Source organism: Pipistrellus hanaki, assembly GCF_964339955.1.
Source record: "Pipistrellus hanaki genome assembly, chromosome: 5".
Taxonomy (NCBI): Eukaryota; Metazoa; Chordata; class Mammalia; order Chiroptera; family Vespertilionidae; genus Pipistrellus; species Pipistrellus hanaki.
In genome coordinates, this window is record NC_140507.1 from 17,062,580 (window position 1) to 17,081,931 (window position 19,352).

Below are 19,352 nucleotides of genomic sequence, written 5' to 3' on the forward strand. Positions count from 1 at the left end.
CCCTGAAAATGACACCCTCCAAACATTGAGGAGCTGCTTATAGAGGCAGATCACTGCATGGCGTTGAGTAGAGTGGGAAGAGGTCTGGGCGTGGTGTGGTAATGCCTAACCTTCCCTCCGTTGTCTGGGGAAATGCAACTCTGGTTCAAACCAGTTTACCTTACTCATCTACCCTCTTTAGGAAGTTGTATCTAGTTGGATGGTTTTAGCTATAAGTGACAGAAACTCTACTTCATGTTAGCTTAATAATGAGGACATTTATTACTTCATATGACAAGAAATCCAGAGGGAGGTGGTATCCAGGATTGGCTGAGTCAAGGGAAACTATACCCAAGATCATCTTTATCTCCTTTGCTATCCCTGCTGCTGTCTCAGGCTGTTTTCTCATGGTCTTGCTCTGGCTTCCAATAGCAACTGAGTTATCACCAGGAAAGGCCAGAAAGAGATACCTTACTTATTTTATACAAAGATGAAATAAGTGCTTTTTTTTTGTCTGGTTGGGTCAGCATGGGTCATATGTTCACCTCTGTTCCAATAACAGACTCCAAAGAAATGTCAAACTCTAATTAAACCAGGGATTTGCAAATTATTTCTGTAAAAACATGACAGCGAAGTGTTTAGGTTTTGTGGAATATATGGTCTCTGTCACAACAATTGAACTCTGCAGCAAAAGCAGCCACAGCCAGTATATAAATGAACATATATATGTTCCAATAAAACTTTATGTATGTATATGAAATGTTCAGAATAGGCAAATCTATGCACACAGAAAGTACTAGTAGATTAGTGGCTGCCTAGGGTTTGAGGGGAGGGGAATGCATGGGGTTTCTTTTGTGGATACAAAAAAAATGTTCTAAAATTGATTGTGGTGATGGTTGCACAACCCTGTGAATATACTAAAACCCATTGCATTATGCTAAGAATGGATAAATTGTACAGTATATAAATTATATGTAACAAAGTTGTTTAAAAAAGCTCAGGGACACTGAAATTTAAATTTTATATAAGTTTCACAAGTTAAGAAACACTATTCTTTTAAAAATGTAGAAACCCCTCTTTTCATGTTATAAACTGATGAACAAAATAGATCCAGAGACACAGAAGCATGGAACAGACTGAAGAATTTCAGAGGGAAGCCCAGGGTGGATGGGGGTTGGGGAGGGAGTGATTAACCAGGGAACTTAATATGCATATATGCATAGCCCAAGGACAAAGACAATAGTGTGGTGAAGGCCCAGGAGGGGAGGTGCCAGGTAGAGGGAGGAAGTCAATGAGAAAGAAAAAAAATAAAGGAGACACCTATATAATACATTCAATAATAAAGATAAATTTAAAAAAAATATGTAAAAAATTGTAGAAACCATTTTTAGTTTGCAGGCAGCAGTGGTCAGCCATATTTGATCCTTGGGCCTCAGTTTGCAGACTCCTGCTTAGATTAACCAGGATCCCTTTCCAGAGGTAAGGAAGGAGTGTTCCTCTCCTGAGTCAAAGGAGGGAAAGTTTACGCTTGAAAATGTTAGGTGATCCTAAGGGAAGGAGAAAGGGAAGTAAATGATTAGAAGGCAAACAGTTGTGCCCCTTAAGGCAGTTCAGGAAATATCTCTCATTGGCCGAGCATGGATCTTCAGGAATGAAACCTTTAGCCACAAGCACTTTATCAAAATATTCTTTTCAATCCCTCCTATAGTCCCTAGGAGTAATTAAATGAAAATCTTCTCCATCTCTTTATATTTTTAATGATATGTGAGCATTGTCACTGCTGCACCCAGGGGCTCAGGGGTCAAGGGTACCATTTCTGGCAGAGGTGGACAGGTGGAGAAATAAGCCATTTTGACTCGCTCCCTGTGTGCCTTGCTTCTGGAAAAAAAAAAAAAAGAAAAAGAAAAAAACAGAAAAAAACAAACAAACAAACAAAAAAAAAACTTTTTCGCTTAGGTCACTGCCTTTTGGCTGCTTCTGCAGCAATTAGAGTAAGAAGGGTAAGAAACAAAGGTTTCCATTTTATATCTTTTGCTTTTCTTCTGGCTTCAGGATTTGCACTCCAGAGCTTGAGAGGAAGTTTGATGCTTTACCAGATCACATGCAGAGAATCAAGAGACCTGACTTCAAATTGCTTCATGACCTTGAGGTAGTCTCCTTACCCATGAGACAGACAGTAACAAGCACACCGAGAACAGAAAAAATAAATTGCTTTGCTGGGTCTGGAGGGTGAGAAGATGATCCCCTCTAGTCTGAAGGAGAAAAGAGAGTCCTTAGAGCAAGAGCATGTGGAATAAGGCTTCAGGGAGAGATTGGAGAAGGGATCTGAAGATCTGAAGTGGCAGAGTATGACAATCATTTAGGGTTCAGAGAGTGCGCTGGAATGCTTGAAGGGGAGGGGTGTGGACGTACAGCTGGGAGGTGGAGTTACAGGTGGATCAGAGGGAGCGAGTGAGTGATTTAGCCCAGGAGGCTCTGACCCAGGCATGGAGGAGCTAGGATAAGGTGAAAGATTCTTTCCAAACATTGGGACTTTTTTAAAACGCTGAGGGACGCGGGACAAATTGTTAAAAATCGGGACTGACCCACCAAAAGCAGGACATCTGGTCACCTTAGGAGTGAGAATGTTCATTTGGCAGTTAGCCTGCTGGCCCAGCTGTGGCCCCAGATCTCTTGGTTGAATGAAAATGGAAAAGAATTTCCTACCACAAATCCACCATCCTGCTTCCTGGTTGCAATTTCACTCGTGTTCCCTTCGCCTCTAAGGACGGTGTTGGCTACCTCTGCGTGTTAAGGTTATTTTATTTCACTTTAAAGTGAGCAAAATTGAGTTGATTGACTTTATAAGGCTCCTGGTGCACACTTATGCTTTCTCATCATTGTCCTTGGAAAAACCCTTCCTTAGCCATCTCAGCCAAGCCCGAAGGCAAACAAGGGAAAGGCTGCTCAGCTTTCCAAAGGAAGTGACCCATCCCCCTCCAGGAAGGAGGGTTTTAGGTTAGGTGGTGAGCAGAGGACTGGGGGTAGAGAGCTCCCTCATGAGTAATCATGGGACCATTTTCCAGACTAACGGGAGTCTGGATACTGAGGAGAGCATGCTAACAACCTCAGGAAATTGCCTTGGAGATTTTTGCATTGAAGCTTCCATTCTCAGTAATTTTGCCACGCAATTGGAGAGAGCTGTGGGGAGAGTGTGATGAAGGCCTGGGGGAAGCAGGTGTTACCAATTGTGTTTGCTCCGGATGAGCCTGGAGGGATGTTAGAAGGCTTCCCTGTGGCTGCAGGTGTGCCTCCAGTAGATTGGGAAGGATTCTCCCTTCCTACTCCTGAAAATGTCTGCTCTAGCCCAATGCCACTGACCTGTGAATTCGCCTTGAGCATTTAACCAGTTTGGTTTCTGCAAGTTCTACTCCAGCATCTTCTTCAAGATGGCATTTGTAGGTGAGTCAGTGTTTATTACAGCAAGCCCTGTTGAGATCGCTGCTTAATGTTTCTGAGCCTCAGTTTTCTCAACTGTAAAATGGATATTATAATCTACCTTCTAGGGTTGTATGGATATAGCAAAAGCTGTGGGCATACACCAAGCTTAATCCTGTACATGCATTGCCTTGTGGAATTCTCACACTACCCTACAAGGCACGGACTAATAGCATTCCAATTTTATAAGTGAGGAAACGCAGGTACCCAGCTGAGATTTACCGGACCTGGGTACACTATGGGCTCAACAAATAGGGGTTTGGTATTGTTGGTGTGTAGAGTTTTATAAAATCCCTTTTCTTAGTGCCCAAAGGCTCCAGGACTGACAAAACCCTGGGGGCATAAGGAAGTGACAGGGAGAAAAGAGGGGCAAGTGGGTGAGTGGAGGAAGGACCTGTTGCTTCTCTGGAATTGGGCTGTGTCCGGTCCTAGGGGGTAGTGAGTGCTCCTGGGTTGGTGTTCACAGCACACCTGTCTGCTTGTCCAGCCAAGAATTATATCCTAATCATGGAGTTGGGCTCAAGACACAGAAGGCTAGGCTGGGCTGGACTGTGCAGCCAGCAGCCTTTTATACCAAGCTCTACTCTGATGAGCTTTGACTTGGAAAATTTAGGAAACTTATTATACATAACCCTAGAAGGTTTCCTTTGCTTGTCTGAATGGGGATAGTCCACTCTGCGATCCCTCATAAAATGATTGTTTGTTGTGTTGGTGGTATTTTTAATCTTCAGCTGAGATATATTTCTTTCCATTGATTTTTAGAGAGAGAAGGGAAGGGGGAATGAAGAGAGAGAGAGGGGGGGGGGGAAACATCCATGTGGGAGAGAGACACATTGCACATTGTTTGGTTGCTTCCCAAACAAGCTCCTATTAGGGCTGGGAATCAATCCTGCAACCCAGGTACCTGCTCTTGACTGAGAATCAAACCTGTGACCCTGGACTCTCCAGTGCTCTAATCACAGAATTGCTGGTCAGGGCTAAGATTTTGTTTTTGTTTATTCATTTCAATTTTATTAGGATATGATTGATATATGGTACTGAATATGTTTAAACTGTACAGCAAAATGATTTGATTTACATGTATTGTGGAATGATTATCACAGTAAGTTTAGTTACTATCCATTGTATTTAAATACATGGAAAAATGTTTCTCTTTCCCTTGTGATGAGAACTCTTGGGATTTACTCTCTTTACTTTCAAGTTTCCCATGCAGCAGTGTTACCTGTGGCACATTACAACCCTAGTTCTCATTTATCTTATAACTGGAAGTTTGTACCTTTTGCTGTTTTCCTCCGCTTTACCCTCCCCCAGCCCCTTCCTCTGGCAAGCACAGTCTGCTTCCTTTGTTGTAGGTCAGCTGTACTCAGCAGTGAGCTGGGTTATGACTCAGCTCCCTGTGTGCACATGGGCAGACCTGACGCCAGTGTCAGCAACTCTCCTTGTTTGAGGACCGGAATTGGGCAGCCCTGTACTTTGCAGAGTCTCTGGTCAGACTGCACCACTGTCTTGCTTCTACAGGTCAGCAAAGCCATTGGTCAGAACAACTACTTGGGCGCTGAAGGTAGGAAGTCGGTCTGCTAAGATCTGGATGCTGATTGTTGCAAACCCTCCCCCATTCCAGTCACAATTAGATTCCCAGTGGCCTAGACCAGTGATCGGCAAATTCGTTAGTCAATAGAGCCAAATATCAACAGTACAACAATTGAAATTTCTTTTGAGAGCCAAATTTTTTAAACTTAAGCTTCTAACACCACCTCTTCAAAATAGACTTGTCCAGGCCGAGGTGTTTTGTGGAAGAGCCACACTCAAGGGGCCAGAGAGCCTCATATGGCTTGCAAGCCGCAGTTTGCCGACCATGGGCCTAGACCTACAGATTTTCCTGCAGTCCCTAAGGGAATTGAACTTGGGACTTCAAAGAAGCAACCTGTAATACTGGGGAAGCTGCTGTCCACTCGGGGCTCCATTTTCCCACAGTAGGAACTGGAGGCTCAGGGGAGACCTGTTGGCCTGGTGGAGCAGTTGGTGTGTGGCTGCTCCTCTTATCCTTCTAATGTGGCCTGACTAGGTCTCTGGTGCAGCCGAAGCTTCAGCCTCACTGCCATGTTCCAGGATTTTTTTCAATGCTGCTTTCTATGAACAGTGGTTGGTTATTCTTGTTAGGACAAGTGAAGTTAGGAACTAGCTATGTCTTACTGATGTCCAGTTAGGTTTTGAAAGTCTAGTGTCAATATGGAGGTAGAGAAGCAATGTTAGGAAAACACAACTTTCATCTGAGGAGAAGGACAGTGGAGTTTGGTTACTTATCTCCTTTAGCCATTTATTCAATCATAAAAAAAATATTGGCCCGGACCCACTCTATGCCAGGACTAATGTAAAGAACAGTGGTGATGTGATCAACATAAAGCCCCTGTCCTCAAGAGGATTATTCAAGGGGTAGGTATGCACACAGAGTATGATACATACCCTCTACACATATGTTATAAAGTGCTATGAGACAGGAACATAATTCTGACAGCTGGCTAGCTACTGTTAAAGCTAATTCACATTAATTCATGTATTTATTGTCTGTGATATAAAGGGAAGCTAGAATTCTTAATTAGAGCTCTTTCCCAAGTTTTTGGAGCAAGAGGAAATAAAATAAATCAAAATGATACTGTGAATTTTGTTTAGTGTAGTTTTAACACCTTTTACAAAATCACTGGAGAGCAGCCTACCTTCTCTCATTTTCTCCAGTTTCACATTTATTTCTAAGAAGTGGTATAGACTTATTAGTCGTTCAAGATGGACCAACTATGGAGGATCCCAAAGATCAGCATTTCTAATGTTAAGCTGAAGGACCTGGGGCTCACTAGGACATGCCCAGGGTCAGGTGAGACAGATGCATTACATTTATTTCATAGGATGTCCCTCCTGGTATTTTAAACAGAATTTTGAACAAGCAAATGGTTTGAAGGGCTTATATATTATTCACTAAACTATAATAGCTGGTTTAATCAAGCCTCAATACTTCAGTGATGTGGTGGTTGAGTACTAATGATGTCTATAATAACATAATGACCTTGATCGACAGCAGGTGTGGAGAAACAAAGCCACACTCTGAAAGGTCATATGAGTCAGCCTGAGGGCATCAAAATGTTAGGCTTTAATACTCTCTGCTGAACTGGTGATACAAACTCAACACCTGTAACACTGCCATCATTTGCCCAGAGCGTGACATTTAAATATACCTTCCTTCCCAGAATGGCTGCCCAAGGTCAATTCCCTGTTACCGTTGTCTTTATTGTTGAATTATGATATAGCAGTGAAAGTCCAGTATAACTTACTATATTCAATAAGGAGAAGGTGTAGTGATTAATTATTAATTTAATACATTTATTTGGCTCTCTTTGTTGAAGGACACTGTTGGAGGGACTGAGGATACAGTAACGAACAAAAATGTCCTTGACCTAATGCAGCTATATTATAGAGAATGGAGATAAATGAATAAGTAAACAAATATATACTTTGGTTTAAGCCAGGATAAATGTTAATAGTGAAAAATGGAGCTAAAATAGAGAGACCTATAAGAAGAAAGAAAGGTGTCACTTTAGATAGGTGAGCAGCAGCACCTTTTTTGAGGAAAGATTATTTGAACAGGATCTGAATAACACTAGGCATCAGGTAAACACCTGGGAGGAGAGCTTTCCAGGCAGAGGAAGCAGCACGTGTGAAAGCCCTGAGGCTCCTGCAGGCTGGAATTAGTGTTCTGGCAAAGCAAAAAGGGCAGAGTGGCTGGGATAGAATGAGCAAAGGGAAGAGAGGTAGAACATAAAGTTGGAAGGATGACCAGAGCCAGAGCTTGTAGAGTTTTGAAGACTGGAGTAAGAACTAATATTTACATATAAGCAATTTGGAAGCCATTAGAGGGCTTGATAAGAGGAATGGCATGATATAATTTACTTGTAAAGGATTGCTTTGGCTTCTCTGGTGGGAATAGACTATAGCAGGATTTAACTGAGAGGTTGGTAAAAGAAAGTCTTTTAAAAGTGAGAATAAGAGTGCTTAGACCCATAGGCAATGTCTGCCATGGGTGGTTATGGAGGTAGGTGTACACAGGTAGGTAGGTAGCACCCATGACAATGTCTCCACCATGGGAGAAAGTTCAGGCTGGGCAGCCAGAATATCACTTCCTGGATGAAGGTGCAGGCCAGGTTGAGAGACCCCCCTACCCCAGTGCACAAATGCCATGCACTAGGGCCTCCAGTGTGTAAATAACTTGTAAACTAGGAGGAGGTGGATGGGGAGACTAAGATGCAAAATCCTGTCCTTCAAGATACAAGATATTTGTGACCTTGGCTGAGTGAGTCCTTGACCTCAATGCTTCAGTCCCCTCATTTGTTCAGTAAGCTGATTGGACTCACATGGTATAATTTGAAGAAGAGGACTTGGGAAGTGAGTGGCAGATGGAAGTGTAACAGGTGAGGAGACTCAGTGTTAAGGAAACCACCCCCACCTCCCTTGCACACACATTGGAGGAGGAGGCAACCATGTGTCATGGAGGAACCATCAAACCTCTCTTTTTAATAAACAGAAAGAACACACAGAAAGCAGATGGATGGGAGGGCCCACGTGAGAAGCTCCTGAGCAATCAGGGTCCATGCTGGTGTGTTAACTTCAGGTGGTACCTGAAGTGAAAAGACACAGAGAACGAGCATTTGCTTCATGATGTACACATTCCTGCCTGATTTCCCACACTCTACCCTCAAAGAGGGCAACTAGGAGGACAGAGCCCAGTTCAAATACTAATGGTCTCTCTCAGCCTTCCCAGTCCTCATCATCCTTTGCATCCTGATGCAGGACTATTCAGGTATGAGAAGATAGGAGTCTGGTCCAGGTCCTGCCAGCATCAGTAGGGTGGTTGAGTGAAGCCTTCTCCCAGTCCAGGACCCTTTGGGGGATGTCTGACTACTGGCTTAGACCCAATGCCCTACTCCTTCCCTGGGATCGGGCCTAAGCTGGCAGTCAGACATCCCTCTTGCAGTCTGGTACCCTTCACTTCTTACCACCTGCCTGCAGGGGAGGTGGGAGAGGCTCTTGCTACTGCTGCTGTGCTTACCAATCATGAGCCCAGCTTCTGTGTGAGCAGTGCTCCCCCTTAGGAAGCACACTGACCACCAGGGGACAGCTTTTGCATTGAGCATCTCCCCATGGTAGTCAGTGTGCTTCCTAACGAAAAAAAACAAAACAAAACAAAAAAACAATTGGTCATTCTGCTGTTCAGTTGATTTGCATATTAGCCTTTTATTATATAGGATTTTGGGCTTGGAAAGGCTCTTCATAAAATTCCCAGCCTGCTTGAAGCCAGGGACTAAGCCAGAAGGACTCATGTCCCAGGGCAAGAGGCGGGGACTTAGTGATCACATGGAAACAGGCAGTGGAGGAGTAGAAGGATCATGGGCCCCGGAGCCAGAAACTGAGGCTCAGCACCCAGCTCTTGGCTCCAGTCCAGTGTCCTTGGCAAGCCACCCAAGCTTTATGCTTCAGTTTCCTCAACTAAAAATGGTGATTCCATAATATTTACCTCATAGGGTTTCCATAAGCCTCAGATCATAACTATACAACTAGTAGGCACAATTACCACAACTCTTGATATTGTTATTTTTTTCCCCTTAATATCTAAGAACTCTTTGGGACCATTTTCCCTCTTATGATGATAATCATGAGAAAATCTGTTCACTCTTCAGTGCTTCTCTTGTGAGGGCTTCCTCCATCGCTTTTACCCCTGCAGATGAGAAACAGAAGTATCCCTCCTCTGAACATGCACAATTTTTTCCTCATCCCACCTTTTTTTCACATGTTGTATGAAATCATGTCACAGGTAGTTATCTTTCTGAGTGCTCCATGAGGGCAGAACCCACCCTTTAAATCCTAGTCCCAGCTGCTCTGAGCCAGAGGGAGCCAAGTCTGCAGACACTGGGGTCAGACCAACCAGGCTGTGCCCTTTCCCAGCTGGATGATTCTTATGTAAATTACTATTGAAGTCTAATTTTCAAAAAATCAAAAACATGGCCTTTGTACAAATATATACTGAAAGCACATTGGAGGTTTATTATCATGTTAAAGAAGGACTCAGCAGGATGAGAAAGCTCAGTCAAAGAAGGACTTGAGAATTAGTATAGAGTCCCTAAAAAACAAAAACACTGAAGTAAGATGGCTAAGTTATACACAAAGCTAGTTAGGTAATTTATGCTCTTCGGGGCCATAAAACTCAGTAGTAACTTCGGGTATTATCTTTCCTACTGAACAATGATCTTTTCTTCTTTACCAGCCAAAAATCATTTGTAACTTACACATCTTCTACAAACCAACATCTAATATGAAGGAGTCTATGTGTAATTAATGGTTCATTTCCTTTAAGAATCAGATAAAATACTTACCTGGCAGGGGCGATATCATGATCATGAAGGCGGTTTCCCTGGGTGAGGCTTATCCATTGCTCTCTGGATGTGCTGACCCCTGCGATTTCACCAAAGGTGGGAACCTGGCTAATGATTTGTGATGGTGGGGGACTGCATTTGCACTCTCCCCTATAAAAAAAATAGGATAAAACTGGGGAGGGTCTGTGAGACAGTGATCCAGTACTGGAAGGACATTATGTCTTTCTTTTTTCCTCATTTCCAAGTTTTGGGTAATGTTTAATCATTACTTTTCTTTTCTTTTTTTTTTTTTTTAAATATTTTATTGATTTTGTACAGAGAGGAAGGGAGAGAGATAGAGAGCTAGAAACATCGATGAGAGAGAGTCATCGATCAGCTGCCTCTTGCACCCCCCCCACTGGGGATGTGCCCGCAACCAAGGCACATGCCCTTGACCGGAATCGAACCTGGGACCCTTGAGTACCCAAACTGATGCTCTATCCATTGAGCCAAACCAGTCTCGGCTAATCATTACTTTTCTAAGCCTCACTTCTGTATCTGTAAAATGGGGTGGCAATGTCTATTGGTAGAGTTGTGATGATATGAGACGAGGTATCCAGTATACTGTCTTAGGTGCTAAGTGTTGGCACAGGGCTAACCAGATATTAAAGGTTCAAGCTTTGGAAGGAAAATGACAATTGTGTGCCCATGAGGTGTCAGACTCTGTGCTCCATGCTTTCCATATGCTTACATATACCCCATTTACCTTCAGAGTGGACCTGTATGCAGGTAGTATATAGTCCCAGCTTATGTGCAAGGAAACAGATTACCAGGAGGGAAGTGACTTGCCTGAAGATCTCAGATCTAGAGTACATCTGTGATTCTAGAGCTCTCTCCACAACGTGGCTGTCTCTTTAAAAGAAAAATCACAAGACAAAAACTTTCAACATTATTTGAATTGAATGCAAACTGATTAGAAGGATTTATTCATTTGCCTGTTATTCATCCAGATTCTGTTCCTTCCTCCCCACTTGCCCATCCTAACCGATCCCTGAGCCAAAAAGCCCGTTGCCTTTTTCTTTTTGCCATTCACTCAGCCCTTCAAAGCGGGAAGGATGTGCCTCTGAGTGAAACATTGTGCTGGCAAAATGACACTCTATTTTCCAGGGGCCCTAACAAAGCCTTTTGATTTGAATGTCAATTCTGTGAGCATGATTAAATGTAAGATTCACTTTCACATTCCCCAGCTGCAAAATAAGTTGTACAGTTCAATTAGTTTGCCATGTGGCAGAGGAATACAGCCCCTAAAAGTTGCTATAGTGATGTGATGGGTGAGGATGGTGCTGGGACTGGGGTTGAGCCCAATGAATTTCCAAGGACTGAAACTGGAAGGATGACAGGTTGGGAAGATGGCACTATTCATTTTTCCTTAGAAATGCTGTGTTTCCACTTTTTTCCGCGATGCGTGGACTCTCCATCCTGATACATGAAGATAATGTCTTTCCTTCTTGGACAGAGAATTAGCCACAGGCAGGCTCTTTTTCTCTCTCTGTCTCAAATCGTTTTCTATCCTGTGACATTAATTGGGATGTGGAGAGGATAATGTAGGAAAGGAAAATATCAAGGCCTTATAATTTATCTGTAATGGCCTGAGGCCCACATCCTCCCAAACTTTCATTTTGGATGATCTCTTGCTTCTAGCAAAAAAATATCCTTTAGTTCTTGGCAGTGCTCTTCGCTGGCATGGTCCTCTTGGCTCAGTAGGAATTTGAGCAAAGATGTCCATGAATGAAGTCAGAGCAGGACATGTGGACATCGGAGGAAAAAAATGTTTCCCCTTTGTTTTCTTCAGGGTAGTTTTTAGACAGTGTCCTAATTTTTTTCCCTTGTTATTTTTGTTATTGAGGGTTTTGATTTGTTTTGTTTTTGTCCCCTTTACTGAGCTCTTAAGTCCATGGTCACAGAGAAGATGTTTATTAATTGATTTACTACAGTACTCCCCACACCCAGCCTAGGGCTCCGGGTAGTAGGAGGCATTCATTAAGTACTTGTTCAGGAAATGGATGACTGCATCTGAATATGGATTCTGACTCCCAGAAGGCTGGTTTAGTTTTGCTTAGACACCAATTGCCTCTTGGTAAAGGGAGCGTGACCAGTCTCCTCTACCTGTCTTTAGGCTTCTGGCAGGAAAGAATTAGTAATGGATATGCAGGAGCTTTTTAAATGGCACAAATTAAAAGGCTTCAAAGAAGTTAAAGGGCTTTCTTGTTGGGATGGACGGCATGTTTGGATATGTGGTATGTAGAGTAATTGCCCAGCCAGGCAAGATCCTCCCTCACATAAGAGCAGATTGAAGAAGGTGTGTGCAGCACGAGTTTATCAATAAATCATTTAAACTGTCCCAGAGAGTCCCACGAGCAAGATGTTCCTTTAAGGTCTTCTGCAGCATCGTGAGAATTCATTAAGGTCGGTAGAATGATTTGATAACCTCGGATAATAGGTGTGACGGGAGTGTAAACTTATATTATTAAAACATGAATTGAATTGTTTTCTGGATGACTTAAGCAGGCAACAGGGTGAAGGCAATTTCAGAAGGTGCTTTGCGGTGCCTGGTGAAGAATGAACGTTGAATTTAGTTGTTGTTCATTTGCTGCTTTTCCCAGAAGGCTACAGTGCAGGCTGTGTCGGGAGGGGCAGGGAGGAAACAGTATTATAGTGAGGAAAATAGGGTTCCCACCTAACAAGCTACAGAGGACATTTGGGCAAAGCATGGACCTTCTCTAGGTCCCTATTTCAAGCAAGAAAAGCACTTTCCAGTCTATTCCACAAACCCACATTTACAAGCAGGTAGTTAGACTGGCATGGGAAAATGAAGGGGAGTCTTTGGTCTATTAGATAAATTGAATTTGAGTTTAAAATTAAACAAGTTTGCCTTAGGACCACACTTCTGGAAGCTTTTAATGAGTTCCTGTCAATCTTATGGGGAAGAAGAGATGAGAGTTGTGTTGCTATTCTTCTCTTTCATTCCTTTTTAAAAAATATTTTTACTGATTTCAGAGAGGAAGGGAGAGGGAGATAGAAACATAGATGATAGAGAATAATTGACCGGCTGCCTCCTGTACACCCCCTACCAGGGGATTGAGCCCATAACTTGGGCATATGCCCTTGACCAGAATAGAATCCAGGACCCTTCAGTCCTTAGGCCGATGCTCTTTCCACTGAGCCAAACCAGGTAAGACTATGTTGTATTTCCTTAAATTATTTTATAATTTTTTTTGTTAACATCTCAAGTAGTCTTTGACAACTTTAAGAAATATTACACCCCAAAATGATGTCTTACGTGACTCGCCATCTACAAGTCACTCAGGGCAACCTCCCAAGACACTACTATAATTTCAGTGAGACCACATTCTTGCACTTATTAGATCAAACGATAACAAACAAACAAGCAAGTGAAGAAATAGGCAAATCCAGCATGCACATCCAGAATTTGCTCCTTTGACATCTTCTGAATTCCTCCACGGTTTTTAAAATCAGCCTGTCCAGAGCCAAACTCAAAATCCTCCACATCTGTGTCCCGCCAGTCCCAGACTCCATATGGTGTTCCCTCTTCCAGTGAGTGACACTGTCACGCCCTCTGTGGCAGCTTCTCTTCTTGGTCCTCATCTCCCAATCCTCACTGTTAGTCCTTTTTACTTCCTATAACCTCTCAAGTCAATCACTATCTCCGTAGAATATAAGTGCTGGCTGGCATGTGTGGTGCTTATGATCTAGCACACATGGTCTTTAATTCCAGGGATGGGCATTTATCCCAGTGAACAGAGAAGGGTATTGAGTATTGAGGCACTGGGAGCTTAAGGAACTTGCCTGAACCCACATCCCCAGCCTATCACAGCTAAGCTAGGAGATAGACCCAGTTCTAGAGTTCCCTTTTGAATACATCCTTGCAGCCTCTCTGAGAGCAATTCAAGTCTAAATTTCCCCATTGTTCAAATGTGATTTTCACACCAATCCTGCCTTGCCTGCATTACAGTATTGATATAAGTATAAAATTCAGGGGAGAGATGCATAGCACTTTAGAAATGTAAAAATGGCTTGACAAAGGCAAGCTCTTATTCAACTAAGCTACAGAATTTAAACAGGCCAGGAGAGTGCATCTCAATTGGCATAATCTCTGTGATAACAGCTCCAGACAATCTTGGGAAAAAAGGTGCTGAGAGCGCTGTCCATTTCCTCAAATAAGAACTCTCACAAAATTCATGAAAGGCAGGCAACATTAAGCTATTGGAACTGCATTTTCGATTTCTCAGATGGGTTGATCCAGAGCCAAAGCCCAATTTTTTAACTATAGAGCTGTTAAATAGCACACAGGGCATCTCCCTCATGTTACAGAAGTGTAAACTGAGGCCTGTAGCAACCTTAGTCAGGTCAAAACCATAAGACAAGTCACAATTCTATTTCTTTCTCTTCCCCACAATGCCAAAATTAGGCTGCTTTTCAGAGCTTTTTCTCCACTTTATACAATATAATCAATCTCTAAATTCCTAAAGCTGAGACTCAGGTTCTCCTTTGATTGGCAAGAGGCCTCTGGCAGCCCAAGAGGAGCATGCATGGCCTGCGGCATTTGCCTTGGGGAGAAGGAGAGCTCCAGGTGGGGCTGGCAGACACAGCCATGCTCTCTGCACATTCTTTGGGCAAAGCATCTTGTGTGTGCTCCCCAGGGCCTGTGAGTCCGATAGCTGGGATATAAAGTGAAGCCTCAACATAAAAAGGAAATAACACCAGTCAGAGCCATTACTACATCATACATAGTGGATTCTCCACCTTTGTGCCCAAAAGCTCATGCCACAGCCATCCTTTTAGGTTTGGACCAAATGTTGTTTGAAGATCCTAATTTTCCTCTCCAATATTTTAAATTGTGTCTTTTTAACTTACATAAACAGCACTGCCCACCATGAGAGAAAAGCAGTGTGTGAAATTTTGGAATGGGCCTTAACAGCCTGCTCAACAACACCCCAGTCCCTCCTTACAACCTTGACAATGTGCTCTTGGGGCCTCTTCGTTACCAAGAGATAGCGTGCAACCCAAACACCTAGAAGGGCAGGCAAAACAATAAACACTCTAAGCAGGCTGAATGTGAGAGTGAATACCCATTCTGTAGGGGCAGCCATGACCCTGTCTTGCTGTCATTGCTATGTGGCATTATAGCCCCTCAGCATTGTCAGATGCTTCAGTTTAAGAGTAGTCCCCAATCCAGATTTTGGGGGTCAAAACTCCTGATTGCAAGCCAGATGCAGTCCATAGGTGGACAACCTCTTGTTTATTAACAGACTGGAGGCCGGGTGCACAAATTCGTGTTCAGGTAGGGTCCCTCTGGGGATCAGGCTGAAACCCGCAGTCCAAAGCCACCTGTAGCTCCTACCTGCCACTCCCGCTCATCCTGGCCCCACTGCATCTGCCTTGGGCTTGTGCCCAACTTGTCTCAATTGGGAGAGGCTTGCACTGCTGCACCAGCACTTGCCAGCCATGAGTCCTGTGTCTGGTGCCCTCCCAAGGGCAGTATTGGGTTGAAACCAGCTCTCCAACATCCCCTGAGGGGTCCCAAATTGTAAGAGGGCATAGGTCAGGCCGAGGGACCCCTCTGGTGCATGATTGGGGTCAGGGAGGGACTACTGCAGGAGCCCCTGTCTTGCCCAGTCCCGATTGATCAGGGCTAATAGGGGCTGGCTGGCTGGGGAGAGATGCGGGAGGTTGGTCAGCAAAGGAGGTACTATGGGAGGGCTCCAGAGCATGTCTGGCCCATGTTGCTCAGTCCCCCCATTTCGGCTGGACCCCAGTAGCAAGCTAACCTACCGGTTGGAGCGTCTGCCCCCTGGTGGTCAGTGCACATCACAGCAACTGGTTGACCAGTTGACTTTTTGCCCCCTGGTGGTCAATGCATGTCATAGTGAGCAGTTGAGCAGCCTTAGCATATCATTAGCATATTACTCTTTGGTTGAGCAGTCAATTGGTCTCTGGACAATAAGACACTTAGCATATTAGACTTTTATTATATAGGATGTCCAAAAACAGGGTCTCTCCTATGTATTGTTCTATGGTCTTGGTTTCTCTGACTCCATGTCTTGGTAGTGATGGTTCTGTCAGCTCCTATAGGCCATGTCATGGATTTTAATAGTTATATAATATTCTCTGACATGGATGCATTAGGGTTCACCTTCTATTTGTCCTATTGATAAGCATATAGATGTTTGTACTTTTACAATATCACAGGGGTTTCAACAAATCTCTTACACATGAAGTAAGCATGTGTGAGGAATCTGGGGATGATTATTAGTTACTGCTTTTCCTGACACTTGCCAGCTTGTCTCATTTCCCTCAGTGGATCAGGAACCATGTCTTCATCCTTGTGTACTCCCCTCAGTATGTCAGCAACTGTACAACCTTTGAATGAATGAATGACTAAATTCATAGGCTAAAAAAGGTCAGATAAATAAAACTCATCCAACCTGATTTTTACCTCTGATTTTCTGAGTGACTTTTAGGCAAGTTATTCTCTTTGTATAAGCCTGTCTCTCTCCATCTGCAAAATAAGCCTTTTTCATTTATTCCACAACTTGAAATGTTTCCTGAATACCTTCTGAGAATTGGCCATTGTGTGAAGGATGTGGGATGTAGCAGTTATCTTCTGTGGGTCCTCCCTAAGTTCCCTTTCAGTCCCACCTCCTTCAATGCAATGATATCCTGCCAGGCTCTCAACCCCAAGCCTATGCAAATTTGAAAATGGAAATAATGCCACACTCCCCCAGGAGGAAGTGCTAAGTGTCCCCCACTGAACACACATATACTGTGGGGATTCTTAAATGCTATGTACTGACAGTGGCTAAGGGCAAAATATTCATAATCAGCTTTCACTGTCCAAACATGTCATGCTTTGGATAATTTCCTCTGTCCTGTGAAAACTCATGACAGACTCTGTTCAAAGAGTGTGACTTCCACCCTTTCAGATGATGGTAATTGGAAGGAATCTTCCCTTCTTTTCTGTCAGCTCGGGAAGGTAGGGTGTCCCAGCTTTGCTACACCTTATCCCCTGAGGTAAAAAATAAGTAAAAATGGGAGCAGTAAAACTAAGTAAGACTTTTTACAATGGGGTAAAGGTAATAAATTCATGAGCCATCAAGAAAGGGCACAGGGGAGTCAGCATGCTATCTGGAAATAAAGTCACATTAAAAAGGAAGGCAATATTCCTACCTCTGCGACCTCCTTAGGCAAATTCACATTTTTGCGCTTCAGTATCAACATTTGCAAATTTTCTATAAAATGGCGATAACATCACCTAACCCACTGGACTATTGAAATAATCAAAATACGTTTTTTTTTTTTTATTATTATGGGAGATGCAAATGACCAATTGCCTAGTTTTATTAGTAACATTGACCAGGTTTATGACTTTGGGAAAGACATTCATTGGGGGGAGGGGGGGGACTTTGCTGTACCATCTTTAAAAGGGGAACCAAACCTGCGATAGCTACTCCAAAAGCTACAGTGAGACCCCAAGAAAGTGGTAAATGACTACAAAAATGACCTCAGGTATGAGCTGGTATTAACCCAATGACTCAGGTTACACATTAAGGAAAGTTGTGAGTTGGAATATATTCCCATGGTTTGAGGTTGGTTGTCATTTCACCATTTCACCAGGGTTGAAAGTGTCGCAGCTGAGAGTAGGGCACATGACAACTTAGATTTACTCTCTGGTCCATTCATTCCCATATTTAAGCATCTCAGTGCCATCTAAGTTCTTGGAAATACCATAGTGAGTGAAAGGAAGTAAGGCTTTCCTCTCATGGAGTCTAGTATCCATGAGAGGAGGGCACAACTATTAATTAAATTACCACAAATAATAATTAGAAACTGAAATAAGAACTATGGCAAAAGAAAAAGAGAAACAAAAGGGAGATCTATTTTTAAGTGAGAGAGTTCTGGGTATGTAGAGGGCCACTGTGTTAAAATAGGGTAAAATTGCATGTACATGGTTATTAACTCCTTACCCATACTACTGCTACCCTGCTACCTTCATCTTGGTCCTGAGTCTATTATTCAAGAAATTTTCAGTTACCAGATGATACATGAAAAAAAGCTCTAATTTTCTATGTAGATAGTATATTATTCACTGAACCTTTAATATGTGTTAAGAAATGTTCTGCATACTTTAAAAGTATCAATGTTTGCCCTGACCGGTTTGGCTCAGTGGATAGAGTGTCCTGGGGATTGAGGGTCCCATGTTCGATCCAGTCAAGGGCAGGTACCTTGATTATGGGCACATTCCCAGTAGGGTATGTGCAGGAAGCAGCTGATCGATGTTTTTCTTTCATCCTCATCCTTGTTTCTAACTCTCATTTAATAAAAAGTATCAATGTTTACTTCAACAAAACATATCTTTCAATTCATTGTTTCTCAGATAAAGAAATAGAGGTACAGGAGTCACAAGTTCAAGTCATAATTCATTTCTTAGGGAGAGTGAAACTTTGAGCAGTGATTCAGAGCTTCGTTGCTCTGTTTTGTATGGTGAAGATTAGATTCCTAGCCAGTATTTAGGGTTGGCACAAAGATCATGTAAGATAATAAATGTCCTTCTGTACACTGCAAAAAACTACTGTGTACATAAAGGGGTTATCATGAGGGGTGTTCAGGGTATTGCCTCACAGGTTCATGTTGGATGCAATAAAAACATTGGTGGTCAGTATCACTCTGTTAATATTTGCTTTAATGTATTTTACTCATGCCTTGTCATTTGCCAGGATCCTTTTTATTTTTTCTCTATTGCTATAGATTTATGGCATGGTATTCCTGGATCTTCACACTTTTCTCTGGCACATTTGTAACTGCATTGGTTGTTGGAAAGGGCACTTGGCATCATTGATTTTGTGTGGAGGGACCTTTTTTGGGTGGCTATCTTGTGTTACTGTACATCTGATTATTCAATTCCTTTAAAATACCCCTGCCTAGCTGCGTGGTTCAGTGGTTGAGCGTTGGCCTATGAACAAGGAGGTCACGGCTTGGTTCCTGGTTAGGACACTTGCCCAGGTTGTGGACTTGATCCCCAGTGTGGGGCATGCAGGAGGCAGCTGATAAATGATTCTCTATCATCATTGAGGGTTCTCTCTCCCTTCCTCTCTGATAAAAATATATTTAAAATACCCTTGTATACCTTTGCTCCATATGACATAGGGAACAAAAATCAAGGCAATGTGGTCCCAAGAGTGACAACTGTGTATACAAACCCTGGGCTAGATGCTAAAGCACTAATCCTGACCCTGAAGAGCTGATGACAGTGGAATTATGTCCATACCGCCTTAGAAATGGAGCAGAATCAAAATTTATAACATCACTAGTAATATAATTCATGCCACTACCACTGATTTCCCTGACACTCTTTCTCTACCACAACACAAAGAACTTCAAGTATAACCTCCCCAAATTTTCCTGGCCTCTCCATGGAGTAGT